Source organism: Aythya ferina, assembly GCF_964211825.1.
Source record: "Aythya ferina genome assembly, chromosome: 1".
Taxonomy (NCBI): Eukaryota; Metazoa; Chordata; class Aves; order Anseriformes; family Anatidae; genus Aythya; species Aythya ferina.
Genome location: NC_140296.1, coordinates 34,847,285 through 34,867,726, shown reverse-complemented (window position 1 = coordinate 34,867,726; position 20,442 = coordinate 34,847,285). Strand labels below are relative to the sequence as shown.

At 36.3% G+C, this 20,442-nt stretch overlaps 1 long non-coding RNA gene across 5 annotated transcripts in view; it reads left to right on the top strand.

Annotated features, from left to right (window-relative positions):
- LOC311439774 overlaps positions 1 to 20,442 on the top strand; it is a 138,324-nt gene that overhangs the window by 2,984 nt on the left and 114,898 nt on the right. For 3 of the 5 annotated variants that reach the window (XR_014694989.1, XR_014694990.1, XR_014694991.1), the window contains exons 1-3: positions 697 to 826; positions 9,195 to 9,689; positions 15,461 to 15,599. This is a non-coding gene — a long non-coding RNA (uncharacterized lncRNA). Of the gene's footprint in view, positions 1 to 696; positions 827 to 9,194; positions 9,690 to 15,460; positions 15,600 to 20,442 lie in introns of those variants that run through there. The other 2 variants (XR_014694988.1, XR_014694987.1) reach the window with 2 other exon arrangements.

Sequence of the window (20,442 nt, the reverse complement as noted above, 5' to 3'; positions counted from 1 at the left end):
GCGCGCAGCGTGTGCGGGGGTCGGGCGGGATGCGGGGGCACCCCCTATACATACCCCATCCACAACCACCCTTCATTCCCCCCTCCGTCCCTCCCTTCACTCTTCCCTTCACCCCCGCCCGCGGTTTTCCTCCCTTTCTATTTTTTTTAATTTTTAAATTTTTGTTATTTTTCCTTTTTCTATTTTTTTTATTTTTTTCTATTTTTTTCTTATTTTTATTTTTGAATTTTTTTTTTCTTTTTTTTATTTTATTTTTATTATTTATTTATCTATTTATTTATTTGTTTTTAAGACGTATTGACAACTCCTCCGTGATGACGGGTTAAAAAAAAAAAAAAAGGAGGAGACGCGAGGTTTTTGGGGTGTGTGTGTTTATGTGTGTGTGTGTCGGGTGTGACACCCCAGCCGCGCTCCTCCTTCAAATCGCTCCGAGGGAGGTGAGCGGGGAACACTGGACCCCCTCCCCACCCTTTTCCCTCCTCGGGGACCCGCACAGCCCCGGGCTGCGGGAGGGGAGGGCGGGTGGCTGGGTGGGGAGCCCCCACCGCATGCCCCCGCCGCGGTTCTTGCAGGAGCCGCCCCGAGTGGGTCTCATCCTTCCCATCCTCGGCAGGAGCACGGGGGACCCCCCCGGGGAAAGGGGGGTCGGTCACGGCGGCAGCCTCCGGTGCGGGGTTCGTGGTCGCGGCGCCCGCCTCCACCCCCGGCACGGCGCTGGGGGGGGGCTCTGGGGCGCGGGGGGAGGCCGGAGGCTGGAAAGGTGAGAGCTTGGATTGCCGGAGTGCCGAAAGGAAGCTGCCATTTGCGAGCTGTGAGTGACGAGCGTGTAAGTAGCATGAATCATTTAAGGTTTAAGAAAAAAAAAAAAAAAAAGAGAAAAAAAAAGGGGAGGGGGAGACCAATTCTGGAGCAATTGTAAGACGCTCCTCACAATTATTTTAGTAGTGGCTTTTAAAAGATTGGGCTAAGGAAGCTGCTTTTCTGCCTTGCTCAACAGAATAACCTCCAGCCCTTTCTGAGTTATGGCCATAAACATCATTCGCATTGGAGAAAGTCTTACTAATGTATAAATCCAAGTAAGTGCTTTTTCTAGACCCAGCCCCCGTCCTGAAGACTTCTTTGCAGCTTTGAAATGGATAGTTTGCCATGCAGAACGAGTCTGCTAGTAACCATTGTAAAACTAATGCTGTGTTAAAATGCGGTGTATAAATAAACTATACATACATTAGTGGCAGCGTAAAATCACTACTCTCAGACGTGCCAACTTTCTACGTGAGAGCGACAGACAGACGAAATAAAGGATATGTTTACAAAATAGGCTTCGCTTTCTGAATGCAGGCTTCAGATTGGCTGAGGAAAATCGGCGTATTCGTCCAAGTCACTTATTTGGAAAAGTCACCTATAAAAAGCAGCACTATTTTTAAAATGTGACAAACACCAGAGTTAGCCCCTGAGCTACCAGGAGACCTCGTATCACCGCAGCTTGAGTCCTGTGCTTTCCTTTCCTTATTCTGTAGCCTATGCCAAGCCCGCAGGGTGTCTCAGGATGTCCAGGTATCTTCTATGCAAGTTCTGCTAACTGGGGAAAGTGGTCATTGCAATTATGTCATGGCTCCCTCTAGCGTGCTAGGAAGTCTGCTGCATTTGGGGCATGTACCGTGCACGCGTGTGCCTACGTGTACGATAACTGGTTTTAGGAGGGAGCAGGTGGAGCACCAGCAGGATAAAACAATTTCAGTATTACAATGACATATACTGTGTAATAGGTTTCTGGCAGTGTATCTCTTGGTCTGTTTATGTTAAAAAGATAATTCAAAAGAAGAAAAAAAAAAAAAGATGTATTTGACTTTTTGGGCGAGGAGGCCAGTGTCTCCATCACTTTTTTCAATAGCCTAGAGACTGCCTTTCTCTTTTATGTGACTCAGCATTACACAGTAAATACTCAGACTCCACAATGAAGTCAATACATTTGAGGGCACTCTGCAGTTTGTAAAACAAGTACTCGGGACTCTGAATTAAAAGGGAAAACTATATAATCCTTTATCCAAGTAACGGGAGTCTTTGCTTGTAAATTCTGCCTTTTTCTTCCATCAAACACCTTGCAGCTTACAACATCCCATCGGTGCCAACAACATGCATAGAATACTTAGAGGGAAAATAAATTCTGAATCACAACAAATGACTGACTATGGTGATGATCGTAAGTGAAGGTCGTATCCCTTCACCCTACAATTCACTGTGTTTTAGTCCTAACTTTAGCAGACTTATTTTTTAATACTCATTTTCAGTCATGATTATTAGCGAGTTCAACTGATTTCTTGGAAATCACATCAGCTTGACATCTTTAAAAATTGTGGCACTTAATCCCAATAGAGACTTAGGTGCCTAACTGGAAAAAGTCAGGTAAAAAACTATTCCTGCATATGAATATGTGCCTCTGCCAGACTGATGTTTGTTACATCAGACAGTTTATAGCAACAAAATGGCATTTATTGATTTTAATCCACCTGTGCAAGTAATGAATATTTTATTTGTTCAATGATTTTACAGTATATCTAAAATGCGGTGTGGTTTTTGTTTTTTGTTTTTTTTTTTTTTTTTCTGTCAAATTTGTAGTACAAACTACCTATTTGATAGCTTAGAGTATCATCATAATTTTCTATACTATTTTTCTATACTATGGAAATTCTATGCTGTATTTTTCACGTAGAAAAGACGTGAAAATAAGATGTGTGAAGGTAATGCCAATGAGGGCCAATGATCCCTATGTGCTGTGCCATGACATTGTGTATTAAATATGGATTGAAAAAAAAAGAAACAAAATATGAACTGAATCTTAAAATACTTATTAGCAGTTTTGTGATAAAACTGTAGTGTAGAGGGGCTAATACATGGACAAAATGGAAATCTTAAATAATCCTTCTATATGTGTATTCCTATTACACTATCAGGCTGATCAAGGAAAATATATTAAATGCACTGTGCTGGAGAAACTCAGCAAAGGATCAAAGTCCAATATAACAGCCCTAACAGTGATCTTTGTATGGAGGAATCAAATAATGATTTGGAAATCTATTTTTAACACTTTAAATGTTTGTTTATTGAAAGCTGTAATCTCACATCAACCTAAATAACAGGTAGTAACAAGACTTATCTCAAAACCAATTTTTAAAACAAACAAACAAACAATAAAACATGAACATAATGCAATGTTATCCTTTTTTTCATTATTATTATTTTTTGTGGGGAATGTTTGTTATAAAATCTAGTAGTTTATTCTGTTCTCAGCAAGAACAGGTAAACCTTTATCCCCAATCCCATCTCCCATCCCCGAACTCCCCCCCCCAAAAAAAAAAAAAATATATATATATATATAAACAGGAATTATCCTCAATCAAAAGTTTTCAAATGAAAATCTTTAGTCTCAGCATGAAGGGTACTTAGCAAAAAAGTCTCAGATCAAACATCCCTAAACAAATAAAAGAAAATGGGAAGGCAAGGAAAAGATCAATATAGTTAAATGTCAAGGTTCAATATTTAAGTTATTTGAGCCTAAAATGTATCATTGGGAAAGCCCAAATCCAATCATCTTGAAAACAATAGAAAGAGGTAAAATTAGAAAAGCGGAGGAAGGAATTTGAGGAACAAAGAATCCATCTATCAGAGAATCAAAGTGACTGCTAAAAAAACAAACATATGCCTTATCAAAATGGGGAAGCCATAAGACAAAATTTGTGGACCTGTTAGTTGGTCAGCTATGAAAGAGATAGCATTGCAGAGAAATTAAATTTCTGTACTGTAGTACTCATAGCAAATTAAGATATTTCCTCATCATCTTTCTTTTTAGTAACAAAGATGAGATGTGGGTGTATATTGAGGTGTCAAGACAGAGATTCGCAAAGAGCAGAAAGTATCTAACTAAATGGTAGTCATCAAGAGTTCTTACAGAATCTAAAAATGAAGTAAATCAACTGTTAAAAATATGCTGTCATTAAAATCAGTTACTATGTGTGAGGATTAAAAGTTACAAAATCTGTTTATCTTCAAAAAAGACTAAAAGGGTGATCAAGGAGTTACAGTGTGGCAAGCTTTACTTTTAGTACTAGGAAAATTAGTTGAAATGACAATAAAAAATAGAAATCATATAGCATCTAGAGAAATGTAAGAGAACTACTGTCCAGAAACTCAATGAAATCGATAGAAACCTTTCCACTGATTTGATGCATCCCATCATGACAAAGTAGCAGAACTTACACAGATTAAAAGGGCATTTCTTCCGTTTATTAGTATTGTTTCAAAGTACCAACAGAACAATAGATTAGATGACTTCTGCGGCTCTGAATGGAAGTAGTTTTATGTCAATTTAAACAGCAAGACATGTGGAAGAGAGAACAGTTACTGAGAAGGGGAATAAGAACTGACAGTGCAGTAGGTAACGGCAAGAGAAGTGTTTGAGCAGATGGTATTAGTGGACTAATGGAGGGCAGGAGCCAAGAAGTGACAGAAATTCAAAAAGGATGCTGAAGTGGAGCATTGGGCTATTAGAACACTTCAGGGAAAGGGAAGCAGGAAGAAGGGGATAAGCCTGAGATTGTCACTGAAACATTTAAGACCTGCTTCTTCCATCTTGCTGGGGCATATTGCATTTACAGTTATACCTCTGTTATTCTAGGAGGAAAAAAAAAAAAATAGAGAGAAAAAGAAAAAAAAAAAAAAGGAGAGAGAAGTTCATAAAGCTTAGAGAAAGGGTGACTTGTTAGGCCATGGATAAGTGGCTTAGGACTTGGATTCTCATGTTTCTCTTCACGCATGTTGTCTAATTTAGCACAGAATACAGAAACAACAATTTATTTAGCTTTATTTTGAAGTGAAATCTGATCTTTGAAGCTTAAAACCCTTGTAGGAGTGCTGGTAGTGCTCACTTTATGGAAAAGGTAGAAGCATATCCAGCTCTAAGATCTGGCTAACTGACATACGTTGCGCAGATGAAACAAATCAGTTGTCACAGCCAAAGTGAATAACTAGCAGTTAACTGGAGTTACCTAACTATACTAATACAAAATTTGAAGGAAGGAAAACACATGACATTTTGCTTGGAATATTGTTTCTCTGCATACCAAAATTCAAAGACATACCTAAGTGTTACTTGAATGCAAAGAAAGAATGCACAGAGAATAAGCAGGAACAGGATGAACAGACATGATATTGAAACCTCTATTATCATATAGAATTAGGCATTGACACTGTATGACAACGGTCCTTTGGGACCCCACTGAAACTCAGGTGTGGAGCATACATACTACCCCATATACTTCAAAGTTATGTACAGTGATGTACATAAGTTATGTACAGTGAGCTTAAGTATGGAAAGAATCTGTTTCTACCTCCCTTCATTATAAAAACAACAATGACAAAAAAAGATTACTGACAAAATGGAGTGTGAGGAAGCCGCTGGGTGTTTTTCATGATTCCTACACAGGAATGTCCCTAGAGACATTAATAATATGGGTAATAATTTGGAATTCACTGAAATCTCAGCATAGTGTGTCACTGCACCTCCTTTTAGGAATAAAATAACTGCACCTTCTATGTTATGATATTATTGAGAGCAGGCTGATATTGTTGCTGAGTCAAGCTGAATCTCTGGCTAGCTCTGCAGAACCAATAAGTTTCTTAACTGAAACATCACAGGCTTCCCACATTTCACACCTTCAAGCTTCAGGAGATTTGGGTCACTTCTTCAAAACAATTTCCCCAATTTTAATCATTCGGGTATTGCTCCTTATGGAATGGTAAGTTTTTATTTTTCACTCTTTTTTTTAGTGTTTCAGTATTACAGTTGCTTCAGAGCCAATAGTTACTGGCAGTAACTAAAGAGTTATGGTAAAGTTTTTCTTCTCAAAGCACTGCTTAGGATTTGTATGCTGTTGCATCAGTCAGACAGGTCAGCAGTTGGTTTGTAAAGACAAAGACCAATGTCTTTATAGAAATTCAGAGACAGTGCTGCCACCTCCAAGTTGTGTCAGGAAGCAGAGAACTGGGGAAGACTCTAAAATAATTCCAATTTAAAATGCTACGTAGTGATTCACCTCTGCTGGTATTCTTACCCTTACTGCCTAGCTGGATTGAAACTTCATCAAAACTTCTGGTTTTCTAGTACAGTGGTTAGTTTCCTGAAAAGAATAGGCATGAACTATAAGTACAAAGCAATCTGTGTATATAAATTTGAAGTTCCTACTGGAAAAAGAAGAAAAAAATTAACCCAGCTTTTTGATTGTCAGTTATTTCCATATTTTTGTTGTTTTAGTTTTTCTAAGTTAGCATTTTGCACCCACCAACAAAATTACAAACTCTCCCTAGGGTTTATGAAATTTCTTATACAGTTCATACTAAAGATTCTACAAGCTAAATTTGCCTGTTATGCAACCCTTTTGTTTCCAAAGTATTCCCTTATTCAGTTATGCAGTTAGTAGCTCTACTTTAAACATGACTGATTGCAACACTGTAAACAGTTCTGTTGTTAAATCTCACAGAGAGACTGAATCCCATTTACTCTCTCCTTGTAGCAATTTCATAAGATTAGGGGAAAAAAGAAAAAAAAAAAAAAAAGAAAAAAAAAAGTAATGAAACTGCTTCTTCTACTCACCACCCCAAAAGTCCAGGGATACATCTAGGGATAAGTAATGATATAAGAAGTCTACTGAGTCAAATGTCATGTTTGTATGGTTACCTTTAAAAGAGAGTAACATCTTTAGACTTTCTGTAGGTGAAAACCTTTCTTTCCTAGTTTACACATCTATTTGAAGTTAACCATTCAGTTGTGTTCCTGCTAACCCTTTTCATTTGTGTACTCCTGTGTGAGCTCCAACATAAACAAGTCTCGTAAACAGCAGACTATAGATGAGCTTTCAAAACGTTGTGTGGCATTTTACCCACATATCTGTCAAGTAAAAGGTTAGAATCTTCACATTTTAAAGAAAAACATACCAATTAGCAGCAATGCAAGGCTGTCTAGAGCATGAGGTTTTCAAAGCTTGACGTGTCTGTAAATGCAGCGCAATCCATTTATTTGTATGAAGCTCTCTTTCATTTTCTGAAGGAGAGAAGGATCCAATGAGGGCCAAACCTCCAATAAACGTGCAAGTCCTCACAGGCATTACAAGATCAGGTTCTTTGCCTGATGTGTCCAGGACAGCTACAACTAGATAACGGAGTAGCATATGATTTCTTTGTATTTTTTGACTACCAAATTGAGACCTCAATACTGTTTTCGGTGGCATAATAACCAAATAAGATTGTCAAACACTCTTTTCCCAAATGTGCATGAAAATAAGGAAGACTGGAGGGTTTGCTTCCTGGCATGGGCTAGTGGAACTGCAGGTCATGGCAAAAGCTGGAGAGTGATAACAGCAGCCTGTGCAGGGCCACCCATCCCCATCCTGATGGGGCATTGGCAGCCAGCGCTTGAGGACGTGCAGGGCTTTGGCTTCATCCCCTCAACACATCGGCCGTCTGAGATGAGCTGACCTGACAGTTGGCTGGTGGCACAGAGTAGTAGGAGTTTGTGCCCCCTTAGAGGCAGGGGCAAGCAAGAATGGAAATTACATTTCTAAAAGTTAAAATTCCCATCTCTGATTGCTCCTGGTATGGTGCCGCTATGCATCCCCCTTTCTGCAGGCAAACGGTTGTCTTGCAATCTTGTCATAAGTGATTAGTCAGAATCCAGTACTAAAAAAACACCAGAACTAAATGTAATAACCAAGGTGCAAAATTAACCTTTAAAAAATCTTTTAACATACTGTAAAAACAAAAACAGATCCTAAAATTAAAACATGAAATATTGTATCCTTGAGACTGAATAAAAAAATAAATAAAGTGAATTTATCCATCTTTATGAAGGATATTAAAGAGGTTTGGCTTTTCAAAATAACAAAGTGCTTATGTCCTGGAAATCAGGACCTTTAAGGCATCTTATCAATGAGTACCTAAAATCACTTGTCACTATAGAAATTTTAAAGTAATAGCACATACTGTTGGAATGATGAAATAAAAAATAGAGAAAGGCTGGCAGAAAGAAAGAGAAGGAAGGAAGGATGAAAGGAAGGAAGGCAGAAAAAGAAATCCATGCAAATACAAATACTAGTTAGTATTTCTATTGCATGGTTCTATCTGTAGTTTTTAGTTTTATATAGGAAAGTGTATTCATGGCTGCTGCCCTGAGGAATTTATAGTGTCAATAAATTAACATAAACGGATTGCTACAATTTTCTGTTTTATTATAATATCTTAAATTGTTAGCAGGTTTAACAGCTTTACATACATCTAGAGATAACATCTGAATTGCAAATAAAATACTACAAAATGTATGTTGCAGACAGTTTTAATTTAATGTGCACAATCATTATGTATTTAAATGGCTAACTTCTGGCATTTGCCTGTTCCCCTAGCTGTGTCCACTGTAGTGTAAAGGGGAGGGTACTGTATTAAGATGAGTAATATTTTATATTAAGATTTGGTTTACACTACAGATGTTTAATTTGCATCTAATGAGTCAGTTACATTAATAAAACAGTATAGTTATTTTAGATATATTCATTCAGATGTATTTTTATATTTTTTATCTTTTTTATATATTTTATATCTTTTTATTATTTTATATATTTTTATATATTTTTTATCTGATTTTTTTCTTTTTTTTTTACTTCCTTATGTCTTAGTAACTAGTTCCTGTTTAACATGCAGTAACTCCTATTAAGCCTAGATTAATTGCTTTTTGGAGGATTGTTGTTTAGAATTTTACCAAATAAGTAAAATTTAATTCTCAATTCACTGCTTAATTTGCATATCAAATCAAGGGCATTAAAGGACCTCTGTGGTGCTAGAATATGCCATTTTGTTATGGTGAAGGGTGACCTGGCATTGGCTATATCCTCATGTCTGCAGTGATGAGGCTGTGCACCCTCATTGCAGGGGAAGCTCATCTGACACTGTGCTGCAGTGCATCTCTTCCCTAATGCGGGCTCCTGGCTGATGGGTGAGAGTATGAAGGCTGTCTTGGGGTGTATCAGTCAAGATTCCTATCTCACCCTTTTCTGAAGGTGCTTAATGATTCAAGGTATTGAAAAGCCCAAGTCCTTTATGAAGACTGTGGTTGACACTTTTTCACTTTTTTTTTTTTTTTTTTTTCATTCCAGTGAAACAGTTTTCTATAGATATGGTTTATCTGGAAAAGGAGCTGACACCTGAAGTGGAGAGACCCATGTGACAGTGTACTCTGCAGCACACACACACCATCAGCTTAAGTAGAGACTCAGGTTTAAGAAGATAACCGTCAACAGCAATCATGATGGTTGTGTCTGGACACTATGGTTGCATCCTGGATTTGGGGGAGACATAAGACAAATAGCCAAGGGCTAATCTGAGCAATGCATATCCCACACAGATGAACCACACTGCTGTTCAAATTTGGAAGAAAGTCCATATCAAGCCAAATTTGGAAGAAACTAAAATCTGTGTGCAAATGTGGCCATAAGTCAATCATCTTACCCCATAAGTAATGAGCGGCCCAAGAGCCTTCTGAGCTCTCTGGACATGAGAGTGGGCTACAAGCCAGGATCTCCCCTTGGGCAGGGATTCTTCCCAGGGTTACTTCTGCAGACTGAGAGGACCCTTATCACTGCAGATAATTGGTAAGTGGATTGGGAACATAATGGAATGCTAATGTGCTAGAATGGTGCTTTGTGATCACACTTTATAATCTTAGCTGTATAAAGGATTCGCATAATACATATAATCCTTTAGAAATAGACCATTGACATGTCTGTGACTAGGAGCAGATTCAGCCACACCTAGGCTCCTTACCTCAACCAGAAAGCAAGTTCAGAAAGCAAGGGGGTCTGCTCTGAACCTTGTGACTCAACGGGAGGGTTTCCTTGATATAATATCACCTAACCCAATCCCCTATGTAGTCTCTATATAGCACATAATGTATTTCATGTAGTGTCTTTGAGTAGTATACAGCATCTTTTACATAGTGTGTAAATAAGTGTATCTCCCAAATATAATCAGGTGTACTATGCCATCATCAAATCCTTGTTAAGTTGCATAAGCTTTGTTATCAGTATTGCTGCTTCTCTCTTCCAAGGGAAGTGCATATCATTTTTCCACCCGCACAACCCGATACACTGGAATGAAATCCCACAAGAAACAATGGACATTTTACACCTCAGCAGGTTTCTGCTTTAGATGGAAGGCTCTCCTCTTTACTATGCTTGTTTTAATGCAAATACACAGCAAAATGTATTCGTGGGTAAGTTTAATTTATTCAGACAAAACAGTAACCTAATTCCAACACATTTTTTCTTTGAGGCAATGATGAAAGAACAAATTTAGACTAGATTAATTTGTACTTCTTGCTACACTAATATTAGATACTCTAATGCTACAGTGGTGAATGTCCATCAAAAACCTGCATAACAGAGAAGAGAAGGCCACATAAGACCAGGAGAAAGATAAAATCACTTCTAATAGGTGGTGTCAGGGACCTAAGCTGTATGAAATATATTAGGTCACCAAAATTTCTGAGTTCAGATATTACTGAGCTCTTATTACAATACATAATCATATACAAAAGTGCTGAAGAAGTACATTTTAAATTGCTTTGCTGTTTTCTACCCTAAGAGAAAGATGCATTCCTGATCATTGTCTTTATTATTAAAGGCTGTAATCATGTTAGCACAGTGTTCACTTCTTTTGCAGACATAAATTGTCACTCTGGCATTACAGGTGTGATCCTGATTCTGCTCTCATGCAGAATTTTACCAGAAGAACAGAAGTTTTAACAGAAGTTTTGGTAATTTTTCACAAACAATTTTACAAGCACTTGTGCTTTCCTAATAAGGATCATCAAAATACATCCAGATTTAAACCTTCATGTACCTGATCATCTTGTGATCATTAGTCCCACATGATGCAAAAATAAAAGTTCTTAAACAACTGAAATGATATGGAGACAAGTTTAGTTAATTAATGAACTTTGAATCACAGGTTCTTCCTTAGAAGAACTTCCACTCCCTCTGTTTCCATTTCCGTTTCCGTTTCCCTTTTCTTCTCCTTCTCTCTCTCCCTTCTTATCTCCCTCTCTCTCTTCCCCTCCCTCTCCCTCTCTCTCTCAATTAATAGGTGAATAGAATTCTAAATTTTATCATGTGACTATTCTTAAATTATTCATATATCATACTCTTTCATTTACAGATTTTATGGAAAAAGTTCACAAAGAGGGGGCTTTACTATCTTTTGTCCCATAGTAAACAGCAAAAGTCTCAAACAACAACTGGCTATAGTACTCTGGGGATTATGCCCAAATGTCTGAAAAGCCACTTATTCTGCAGTAAATACATAAAATAAAAGTTATATAATAATAATAAAAAAAATATATAGAGTAGATTCACAGGAGGATTTTGAAAGACCACAGAGAGACTGAATTACTTACACTGTCTAGCTCAAAGAGTTTAAAATAAGAAACAATGCCAATTTACAGCTGGCAGGTCTAAACAATACAAAACCTCTACTAAGAAAGTTTATTTGCAGATTAATATTTCATCTCTTTATTCTGTTTGGTGGAAGTATTCTTTTTAAGTATTATTATTTAGTGTACAAGATGTGGATGGTCTCCAGTATATACATCCACTTTCCAGTCAATGGACCAAAAATAAAAACAACAATAGTTAATGTTCACACCCGATCACATTATAGGAAAAAAAAAAAAAAAAAAAGATGATTAATGAACAGTCAGTCAAATACTAATACTTTGGGGGACTTGCTAGTATGTATGACTGGCATAAATTCAAAATTAATTAAATCACTTCATAATCATCTATAGTATAACTTAGGCCTAACTCTTATCCTACTGAACACTGGGTTTAGCGTGTCCTTTCTGATATTAAGCATATCTAGACACTTTAATAGATAAAAATTATAAAAAAATATTCTTCCTTTTTGTGGGGTAAATACCTGGTGACAAGGCTACCAATAATGAAACTAACTTTTTTAGTATTTCAGGACAATTGTTTGAAATATTGACCTGCAGAATAAAGAAATATTGAGGTTTTGTCAGCCTTTCTAAATGCCACTGCACTGAAAATTACACAGAGACAAAAATGGAATGTTAAATGGAAAAGTGCTGTGTTCCACAACATGGAAACTGAGACCCATGAGCTAAAACCAGTTATGACTATTGGCAGATCCTAATCTTTAAGACACAAGGACAAATACCTTAAAAACATACATAAATAAGAAAAAAAAAAAAAAAGACAGAATTGCTTTACATGATTGCTTCTGCCCATGCAACTCTTCACAAAATCATAAAATAATTCATTTCCAATTATATTATGTTTATTTGCAGTCAAGTAAACAACTTTGAGTAATATGCATTGAATAAATGTGTTTAATTCAGTAGAAATGAAAGTCTAGGAGGCAGATAACCAAGGACTTAAATATGGGGAATTATCTTCATCCTTCTGAAATCAGATAGAACATTGCCATCGATTATCATGGAAGTAAGAGTAAACCTTGTGATACTGAAAATACTTATTTTAGCTTAATATAGGCAAGCAGAAGTTTAGTTTGCAATGAATGCATCAAAAGGTCTCTTCCATGTCAGATGGAGTAAAATATCCCATTAAAAGCTAGTGGAAATTATTTAAAATTATGTATGTAAATATATGAGGCTGCAAAACTGAAATATTACTCTAATTTGGTTCAGAGTTTCAGTTGTTTCTACAAAAGAAACAGTTTGTTGAGTGGATTATTACTTTTCTTTGAAATATTTTCAGACAAAATCTTTAGACTTACTCATTATCAACCCTGACTCACTAGCACCACAGAGTGTAGAGTCTCTGATACATTTTTAGTAGGATCAACACAATCACAGCTGACATTAACAGGTGTCATCAATTTTAAAGGTAAAAAGTTTTTAATTGTAGATGTCAATTTTTATAGCATTGTTGCTGTATTTCCAAGAAAGAATAAGCAAACTTTTATCAATGTTTTTAGAATAGATAGATGACGAGTTGCTATATGTTACATAGTCTACATCTCCTGATGTTTGGTGTGAATGTCACAACTAACATGAATGCATGCTTGAATTTAGACAGCCAGTGATCAATGTAACATGCTGAGCTCTCAAAGAGATTAATTTCTATATCACTTTGTGATGACACATCTTTATTTCTTTTGCTGTTTCAATTACCTTGATAAATTGGGGAGGGGGTTGCTGTTTTCCCATAATAGCATCCAATACAGATTTTTTTAATTTTTTTTTTTTTCTCACTTAACTCATCTACATGTTACAGTTTAAGAAGCATACTGCTAATTAATCAAGTTAATTGCACATCAAGAGGCAAACCTTATGTGGCCAGGCATTGGTTTTGTTTGTTTGTTTTTGCATTTTTTCCCCTGTTTAGTTCTTTTCATATCTAAGCTAAAACAAATAAATCACGTGCACCTCATTTTCTTAAGAAAGAGGAAAAGCTTATTTGTTGCTGCAAGTGTCTTTTGTTTCTTAATACTTCTGTCAATAAAACTGAAAGCAGTTGCCCTTAAATGCTTCTGATATTATAATGTCATCAGTGGTAAAGATTCACAGACGTTAATTTAACTGAAAATAGATACAGCATCCAGTTGCTTTATAACTGAGTTATGGGAAAGATTTATATGATAAAGAAGCTGAAATGCTCCTTGCCTAAGGGAACTCTACAAATAAAGGGTTCTGTCTGTGGGATTTTATTTCCTTTTTAAAATTATTTTTATTGTGAGAGAAGAGAGATCAAAATGGTGCCAACTTTTTCCCAACATTTGTAATTTATATAAACTTCATCTGTTATTTCTTCCTTAAGAAAAGAAAGGCAATATTTATTTCAAAACATAGAACAAGACTTTTTCAAGAGTCATGGAGCTTATAGCAGACTGTCAGAGGCCTTATCTTAATGGAGAAAAAAAAAAAAAAAAAAGTATGCTTTAGTCCATGATAAAGTCCAAGCTGTGATTTAAATATGTATCATCTGGCTGTGGTCAATCTTTGAAAGGGAGGAAAGGCAATCTGGTCAGGGAATCAAATTCATCAATTATACCTGACTCACACGTAATAAGACTATTCCTTTCCCTTTGCATGAGTATAAGTCTGGAAGAAACATTTGGAGACATTTCTGTTATTTACTTAACCCAAATATATTTGTATGATACTTAATGAGGTTATATATTTTTTACTTTGTATGTTTATTTACAGTGTAGTGCGAGATAACAAATAAGGTTCTGTAATTATAATTTTCTTCAAAGTCATTGGTATATGTGCTACTACACAAATGCCTGGAATTTTCAAAACAAGACTTTGTCCCAGAGTACTTATGCCAAATTTGCTCGGTATATAAAACAAACTGGATAGAAAGGAAAGAAATTGCAACGCGGCAAAATGATTGCTGAGCAGTGTGTTTGGCATGCAACTAGGATCTTCAGGTTTGTTTCTCTGTAACTTACCCAACTCAAAACACTAAAGAACAAAACTACACGGTGTGATGTGTGAATGGGCAGGTGTTTAGTAATGAATCTTTTGATGGGACCTGAATGAAGAAAGTGAGGTTGGCTGGCATGATAGAGCAGAGAGGATATTTTAGGCACTGAAAACAGTTTTGGGAAATAAAAAATAGGAAGTCATGCATGAGCTAAGGATGCATACAGTAGGCAGGACTGAGTCAGGAAAGAGTGAGAAATTCATTTGTAGGCTAAGGCAGACTCTTGCAGGACCTTGAAATTGCAGAGGAGAAATTTTGCCTTGTAGTGTAATAAGACAGAAAACCACCTGAGAGACTGAGACATGAGATGACACAATCAGAGTGGTGAACAAGAAAGATAACCTTGGCCACAGTGTTTAGAGTGGACTGGAAGAGGGAGATTCGAGGCAAGAATGATACGGTTGCCAAGAGGTCACAGCAGATGAGTGATAATGAAAGCATGAAACAGGGAAGAAAAAAGAGTTGAATAGCTGAAGATACTGTAAATGGGGAAAAAAAATATATGATTTGGCCAACTGAATCCAGATTTGGACATTTGAAAGTTGATGAATTTCTATGAAATTCAAGATTTCATTGAATTGCAAGATTTTGAAGATTTCTGCTGTGTTTATTTACTATTCTATCAGCATGCTGCATCTGACTTGCTGTAGTAAAAGTCACAAAAGCTATCTAGATCATCTTTACCTTTATCTGTCTGTACACATTCACATATATTAATAGCTATTTTTATATTTTAACAGTAGAGCAACAATATGGAAAGCAAGTGACACAAGTTTATTTTGCTGTCTCTAAACACTGATTGGCCCTGTGATCTTGAACGGGTTTGCTGTGTTACAATTTTCTGTCTGTAAGACAGAGAAGGCAGTTATTTTCTTTCTTTCTTTGTATTACAGGTGAAAAAGGATAGATACTGTTCAGTGGACTTGGAATTGTCTTTAGAGTTCAGTTAGAAGATGCACCCAGGACATCCCACATGGACCCCTTCACAACAACCACCGTGATGTATTGGGCATACCATTTGAAGGTACTAGGGTGAGTCTGGATTTTGCTGGTGTTTCTAGAAAGGTAGAAATGATTGCACCCACGCAGGTAATTTTGACTGGAGGAGATGCTCAACTACACCTGAAAACATCATAACCAAAACATATTTTCAGAGACACTTCACCTACAAGTTGGCTTGTGGGATTATGTGTGTCTTTCAAAGATTCTTCAAAAGACAGTGGTGGTATTCTTCCCAGAAGTACTTCATTCAACATGCCAAAGGGCTTTTTAAAATATTGGTAAAGCAAGACATAAAGAATACAAAATACCTGCTGGGAGTTTTAGCTGGAGATAGCAATATATTTGTAGTACCACAGCTCTAGTTCAGAAAAACTGTAAACATCAAATGATCATGCCTGAGACAAAAGAAAAAAAAAATCTCGAGTTGGTTAGCCATAGGCCTAGGAAGCAAGAACACCACAAGTGTCTCCTTTCAGTAAGGTACCATTGCCTTAAAATTTTGTATCCACTGAAATTAACAGCTATTTTCCAACTGACTTCAGTGACACCAAGTTTTATTTGCCTGGCCAGCAGTCTGGTTTGTACTGCTGGTCCTGAAGATCTCAAAAGGAAAAGGAAGACGAATAAGCTCCTTCACCATAATGCTGAAGAATGTTATAGTTGCCAGTTTTTCCCCAGATGAAATTCTGAATTAGCCAGAATTCCTGTCGAGCTCATCTTTGTGGCTTATTCCTCCTGTATTTCTTCTTGCAAGCTTGGGGTATAGAAACTTATTTGCAATGGCTGCTGTGCAGATTAGTCAATATTTAGGGAAAAAAATGAAATGAATAGTGTTTTACATATTAACTGCACGCTAAAAGTACAGACCAGTAAATCATGTTTTGTATTTACTGAAGGAAAGCATGTTTTGGAAAGACAATGGAATAAATTTCTTAACACAAAACTCCTAGAAAGGATAAATTCACAAAGAAATCATCACAGTGTAATACAGAAATATATAATTCAGGAAAAAAAAAATGAATATGAAAATCAATTTTAAGATATACTTTTTAACTTTCTAATAAAATTGCTGCCATTTGCTCTTGAGACAATTAGCAGGTGTCAGTTAGAAGACACAATAGATTATGTACCCAATTACTTTTTTTTTTCAGACAACAGTTTGCAATCACAGGAACGTGTGCAGAGGTTTAATCAAAGATTAGAACTTTAATTAAATGGGGCCGTATGTGACTAGTCATTTGACATTAATTACCATTTTAGTTGGATTCCTTTTGATTTGCAAAAGGCCCTGAGCACTGCAAAAATTATGTCACATCATAAAAACTGCTGATTATTAAAACAAAAAGTTTTCTTCATCAGCTCATTGCTCTCCTGTACAAAAAACATCATTTCAAAAGTGAAACTTAGAGAAGGAGGCCAGTGAATTTTAAAAGCAAAATAGCAGATGGTACTTCAACTGACTCCCCTTAGAAGGGACAGTCTGAAAGTGCTTAATTGTAATGATTGATAAGGTCTTCTGTCAATGCTCAGCAAAACTTTCAAGGGGCTAAACAGCTGGCATGAGGTTCATTTGGAGTTTTAACTAGTTGACTAACCTTTGGGGTGTCTTAAAGCTAACTAGCATCACCGATATTAATAAGGGACATCAATCAAAATGAAATACTGTAGCAGAAACTGATCCAAGACTTCAAGTAATATTTTAATTTGTCGGCCTACAGAGAGAAGGATAAATGTTAACAGTGTCCTTGTGCGATAGCTTTAAATTCTAGTCCAATGGTGCCATCAGTGTTTGCTCATTCTTTTATGAGTTTTGCTTTTCCGTAGATTCCACTTATTCAGAGTAAAGTGGGAACAGTGACAATGAAAATCCTTATCTGAATAGCCTGCAGAAAGGAGAAAAAAGAGAGGAAGAGAGCATGGGGGGAGGGGGGAGAGAAAAATAAACATAAAGGAAGCAGGAATAATTCTTAGCTCATGTAAAGATTAAGGGTGAACTTCATACAAACACACACTCAGAGTCATTGTGCGTTTTGTGGTGAACTTTTAAGGGATTTGAGCTGGGGGGATACATCTGTCTGAAGGTGAATTAAAAAAGCAAGATCAGTCCATAACCTCCAGTGCTACTGTACAGACTCTGCACACGGAGTTTAGATACAAGTGTCTGCAGCTCCTTTTTTAGCCTATCAAAATGGTGCTCCGTGAAAAGCTGTTGGGTCTGTCTACCACAGAGTTTGTTCTTGGGGATCACAGAATGCCTGACAGTCAAGGTGGGCGATGATTACCTAACGGAGAAAATCTGTGAATGTTTGAACATTCACAGAACAGTAGTCAGAGTGCCAGCAATGCTAAGTACAAATCTGGACCCTGTGTGCCCTGTTTTACTACACAGAGCAATCATACTAGTAGTCCTAAATTTGGCAAAGCAAATAAAAACCTGTTTTGCAACCCAAAAGAACAAAGGGCACAGTACTGAGGGTCTTCTGTAGACAGACGTATTGACATGGCAGAAAGAAACAATATTACTTAATTTAATATTACTTTAATAATATTTAAGTAATATTTAATAATATTACTTCAATACTTTGGTCCATGTATCATATGGTATCAGGTATCATATATATTCTATGATAGCCTGATACTTGGAATTAGCTAATCTTCCCAAATTGATACCTAGTTTACGTAGAAGTCAGCTTCAGGCTGTCAGCATTGGAAGTTAATCTAAAGTTTAAATAACAGCTAAAGAAAGTAAAGATACTTGATGAAAAACTGAAGTTCAGTTTAATACTGGAACAAAGCTCAACTGACCTGGGTTCATTTGTGACGATCTTCCTATATGACTGTGGAAAAAAAAAATATCATTTAATTTTCTGAACTATAGAAAGATGGCAATACCTTTCTACTTCACTTAGTAATACCTTGAAAATAAAAGGTGTTGACTATTGGTATTGGTGCAGTGACTAGGACAAACAGATGCTTCTAAATACTGCTGTTATTTCTAGCATAAATTGTATTTATGCCTATTTTTCTAGTTTAGCCTCCAGCCTGTTGTAGTCTGAAAATCACTATGGAAACTGTAATAGTAAATGTGGTATTTAGCAACCAGTCTTCATACCTTGTCTAGGTCTTTTCCAAAAAAGATCTAAGTCACAGTGCATTTCCTATCAGATTGCAGCCTTTCCTGAAATGGTTAGAAGTGTTCACTCCATTGAGATAAAACGTTTCAATTTAAAGTGGAAAAACTATCAATTGTGTATGAAGACAAGCATCATAGCAAACTTTAATTCCAGAATGAATGGGAAAAAATATATGGTTTATTATTGTTTTTCAAGAAAAAAAATAAACAGTGAGTAGAAACACAAAATTATCGTAGTATTTTGTATTCACTGCATTAGTTATTTTCCAAAGAAAGCCTATCAGTTAAAATGATGAATTTTAACCTTTACAGATTCTTCCAGAGAACATTCAATTTATATTCTTCAGGCACTTTGCTACTTGTTCACCATACTGATGCAAAATTATTGTTTTTGTAATATTTATAAGATCTAGTTACAAGTTTTCAAGGACATATTTCACATTTCTTTCAAATCTAAACTTTCTAGTATGAGTTAAGATTAAAATGAAAAAAAAAAAGGTAACATATAGTACAGATATATGAATTAATACATTAATATTTAAATACAGTATTATGTTGAATACAAATCTGGTGGTCAACAGAAAATACAAAGGTCACATTATCACAGAGTACGGAAAGCTTTAAGAGATGAATACCAATGGACAAACAATTCTGCCTAGAATCTTTTTTTCATTACTCCTATGAGATCCAATAATGTCCATTTAAAATCAATAGCTTCAAACTCCCTTTATGAAACCAGCCTGGTAAAGATTGTTGGCAGTACTAAATTTAAAAAATCAAACAAATACACAGATAAACAGTTTGAATATAGGTTCAGTTTTCAGTTTTTCTTAATTTGTGTCTCAAACATTTTTTTGTAGCAATGATATCAATGATTCTTTAAGCACTCTAGGCTGCTGGTCATCATTCTTTAGAGAACAGCAGTTGTACAAATGCATATTGCAGCCCCTGACTGTTCCTGCAGTGTTGCAGAAATAGATGCTATCTTTGTTCTGCAGTGCAGAGGTGTTTTGGACTGATAGACTTGGGGTAGAAAACTGCCAGTGTGCTGAACAAGGAAATGGTGACTACTCTTGTGCTATGAAGAAATGGGATGACCTAGCATGTTTGTTTGCTTGCTGCAAGATCATTTCCTTAGAGTAAGGATCACAACTGTAAGTACTTCAGAGAATTTCATTCAGTCAGTCGGTCATTTTAAATTGTTGTTCAAAATTACATTTATATTAATTCAAGATGAGTGGGCCTTCTGGATTCCCTCCATAGGGAGTTTGGACCTTTTCTAGAGAGCATCTGACCAGGCACAAGGGTGAGAGAAAAGGAAGAGAAAGCAGTGATGCATACAGCACTTAATAATGATCCTGCAGGTCCTGAGTAGGCTAAAAGCCTTGTTAAAGGCTTTGGGGGTGACAGAAGCAAGGCAGCAACATTAATACTAACTGCAGAGGACAGTACCATTTTCTGCAGATAGGAAGCTGCCATTTTGACAGAAAAGTATAGAAGCAAAGACCTGCCTTTGAGATCATGGGGGAGATGGGCTGTGGGAAACCTGTTTATAAATTCTTTTTTTATTTTTCTATCCTTATCCTTTTTTTCTTTTTTAATGTTCTCTTTATATATATATATATACACATATATACTACATATATATGTAATGCATATATATATATATGTAACATATACGTGTAGTTGAAAGACTAAGACTATATGTAGTTGAAAACATATATATGAACAACAAAATCA